Source organism: Adiantum capillus-veneris, chromosome 25, assembly GCF_014529385.1.
Source record: "Adiantum capillus-veneris isolate H3 chromosome 25, ASM1452938v2, whole genome shotgun sequence".
NCBI classification, from domain to species: Eukaryota; Viridiplantae; Streptophyta; class Polypodiopsida; order Polypodiales; family Pteridaceae; genus Adiantum; species Adiantum capillus-veneris.
Window position 1 is genome coordinate 32,205,233 of NC_140955.1, and position 3,981 is coordinate 32,209,213.

Genomic DNA, 3,981 nt, shown 5'->3' on the forward strand with positions numbered 1-3,981 from the left:
TAGCAATATCAGCATGAATTTTTAAGCCCATATCGGCATCTTGGAGGCACGAAGGGTTAGCAGAAGGGAGGTGTTTCTCACAAAAATTATCGTAGTAGATTGCACAGTCGCGATGGCGTGCATCATTAGAGGCGAATTAATAGAGCAGAGTGGGTGTGTGTGGTAGACGGCTCAGATCATGTCTCCTTTTCTATCCGAGCTCTCACACCTCTCTCCAACGGTTACACCTGCCCTCCCTCCACAAAACCTCACAACTCCAATGGCGACACAACAGGGCTAAAACTCACAGCTTCCATGGGAACCTCAATAGGCTGTCCTTTTGAGCAAGCTCCCATGGCTTTGGCTAAGAAGAGAGCCTCAAGATTACCACTTCTTTTAAGATATCAGAAAGTTGAAGCCCGTCCTTACTGCCGCTTTGTAGCTGGCGTATGCCCAAGCCACATATTCTGTCGCATTCTTCAACATTGACCGATGATTGCAGACCACTAGCTCATCTTGAGCAAAATAGAGAGAGTCCCTCAAGAACCAACACCCTAATGAATAAACAATATAATCGTAGTTATGCACTGATGGTGCCAAGTTTCATCCAAAACATCCATATCAAGCTTCACAATGCGATGTGGAAAGCCTGCAGCTTGCTCAACTCCTTTGACAGCTAAGAAGGGAGCCCTGCATGCAAAAAAGGAATGTGAAGTTGTAAGTTCTGAAGTACAATATATGGACGTTCCAGTGCAAACCATATTTAGCAGAGGAATCTCAACCTGCAGTTAAATTACAGCTAAAGCTTACTTCTTCCTTACCTCTGCATGGACTGTAAGCAGTGCAAGCTTCAATTACAAGCTCTGCGATTGATTGAAGCCATTTCCAGAGGGTCTCCACGTACAGAAGTCCCTCTCTATTTAGAAGAGGCTACCACATATTATAAATCTCAAGAGAAGCATTTCTTGGGCAAGAGTATGGCACAAAATAGACTGAAAATTGTTTTGAGCTATGGAATCCCCAATGAAAGCCAATTTCTTTTCTGCAATAATATTGAGAAATATCTTCCCGTCAAATAAGGGAAGCTCACAACCGAAAGGTTTCCATCTCCAATATAAGAATCTGAGGTCTGGTCTTTTGAGCTTAGTACAATTCTAATTTTCTTGAATGTATGGACATTTGCATTTGTATAAGCAGGCCCGTCAGGGTGTGGAATCCAATCACCTCTCCATATGTTTCAACTTCTTGTTCTATAATATGCCAATCTTAATTAAAAGAATTGGACAAGGATTCATTTTTTCAATGCGGTATTGAGTTTATCATCAAGATATGAAGTAGTGCATTCCAACAAAATTGATGAGGTTTGTAACATCAAGATCAGGGGGATTAACATCAACATCCTAAGGAGGCACAAGGTTGATGTGATCCTTAGTAGCCTCGGAGAGATTCTATGAAGGGTAGTTTGTGAGGCCTCGCTTTGTGTTCTCGAGCGACAAACTCTACGAAGGAAGGCAACCATCCAGATTGAGAGAGAAAAGGCTTCCTATTCTCCTCTCAGTATCCCTCAGTACGTGCCCTTGTAGGCGCAGTTTCACAGCTCTCTCTGTATGTGGGTTCAAAACAAGCATTATGACCCTCACCTCATGGCACAACTTCAAAACACAGTGAAAGATCCCATTGATAAGCATTACATGAAGAAACCAAACCATACCATGGCTCTTGGGAAGCCTTAAGACATGTGCGGTTGTTGGAAACAATGGGATCTTACTCAATCAAATCCATGGTCCTCTCTCATTGACATACATGACATGGAGAAGAAGATCTGGTCAAGAAGCTCTGGGAATGAGCAACAATATCCACTGCACAAGAAAACATGGAGTGAGAAGCGCAACAAGTCCTTGATGAGCTTCTTGCTTGCAATGTTGTCTCATGGAGTGCATTGATTGCATGATATGTCTAATAGGGTGAGGGTTAAGAAGCTTTGGGCTATTTTCGACATATATAGAGAGAGTAAAACTCCCCAAATGCAATCATGTACACTTGCACCTTGAGGGCATGTCGCATTACACAAATGTCTTGATCGACATGTATGCCAAATGTAGCGCACTTCATAAATCACAAAGAGTGCTTGAGGAGCTTCCTCTTTGGGATAACATCCCGGAGCTTCCTCTTTGGGATGTTGTCTCTTGGAATGCACTGATTGTTGGATATGCCCAACTTGGCCAAGAAGATTTTCGGTGGATGCCAAGTGAGGGTATATCTCCAGATGAAATCAGCAAAGCAGCACCAAGAAAGCAACAATATTTTCTCCATAAGAAAACATGGAGAGGAAGAGCGCAACAAGTCCTTGACAAGCTTCCTGTCCACAATGTTGTCTCATGGAGTGCATTGATTGCGCGATATGTCCAAAATGGTGAGGGTCTGGAAGCTGTGGGCTGTTTTCAACAGATGTAGAGAGAGGGCATCTCTCCAAGTGCAATCACATACACTTTCTCCTTGAAGGCATATTGCATTTTACAATTTCCTTGGTCAACATGTATGCCAAATGTGGTGCAGTTCATAAAGCACAAAAAGCACTTGAGGAGCTTTCTGTCTGGGATATGGTTTCTTGGAATGCATTGATTGTGGGATACGTTGAGCTTGGCCAAGAAGATCTGGGCTGTTTTCGATTGATGTTTAGCAACGGTGTCTCATCAACAAAGCACAACACCAAAAAAGTAGAAATATCTGCTACACAAGCAAACATGGAGGGGAAGAGCGGCGTCTTTACACAATTCCAATTTTTATTTTTCTTTATCTTATTTAAGAAAAGCTTACAAAATTAATCTACCTTAAGTTCCTTTTAGATAAATATCCCAAGAAATAGAGCAAATATCGAGTTGATGAGTACAATTTTGGGATAACCCATTTAGGTTCCTAGCCTTTCCAAGGTTCCTTTTTACCAAATAGCTAAAAAAGTTCCTTAATTAAATCACATCTTACTCCCTTATCCGATCCCTTCGTGGATCTACTTTCCTTCCTCCTTTTCCTGTCCGCATCAGGCCTACCCGGATTAGGCCGATATCTAGACGCATCCGTGAATCCTCCCACCCGGCGACCAAGGCTCACTCGCATACAATCCTTATTTTAGGACATTGAATTAATTGGTGCTCAAAATATAGACTAACGGTTATTAGTCCCAGCCAGAAAGAACCATCCCCTATTGCATCCCACAGGTAAACACCTGCACCGGCCTTTTCCAAACATGTATAAGACAAATTTCACACTTAAACCTTTTATGTTATGCTAGGGCTATCCACGCCAAATCTTCTCGATAATTTTTAATCCTAATTAAAATTTAGATTAACTTCATTAAATTATAGTCTCTTAGTTCATATTTCCTTTTTTATGTCTACTTATTCAAGACCTTAAGAAAACAACGAGTCTCTTGGGAGTTTAAGGTTTTGTCTTGACATAAGTTTTCAAGTTAATCCCATGTTGCTAGAATCTCATTTGTTTTCTTCTCTTGGGAGTTTAAGGTTTTGTCTTGACATAAGTTTTCAAGTTAATCCCATGTTGCTAGAATCTCATTTGTTTTCTAATTCGCATCATTTTCCATCCATGGAAGCGATAGGTGTTTTATGTTCAAACAACATGGTTGTCACTTTCGTGAAGCTATCCCCTTACTCCCCCTCCTCTCCTTTGTAATTGCAAAACAAACTTGAAAGTAGACAACCTGAAATGAACAATGCATATGCTCTCTACAATGACCCTTCCTATGGTGCGAACCATGAGTTGTCACTACAAGACGTGCTTAATAGTAGCGACGCTCGTAGTGTGACGCTCAAAAATGAAAAAGCACGACGTCGCTATGTTACAAGTAACATAGCGACGCCACCAGGGCTTAAAAAAATAACCGAGAGCGTCCGAAAACTTAGATCTTAGATCTGAGTTTTCGACGGACGCTCAAACAAGAAGGTTACGCTCTCCCTCTCTCTCTCTCTCTCTCTCTCTCTCTCTTTC

The 3,981-nt window shown here is 41.6% G+C and overlaps 1 pseudogene; it reads right to left on the minus strand.

Moving 5' to 3' along the window:
- Positions 1-375: 375 nt before the first annotated feature.
- LOC147424667 (protein trichome birefringence-like 25) lies at positions 376-1,210 on the minus strand (annotated as a pseudogene).
- Positions 1,211-3,981: the final 2,771 nt, after the last annotated feature.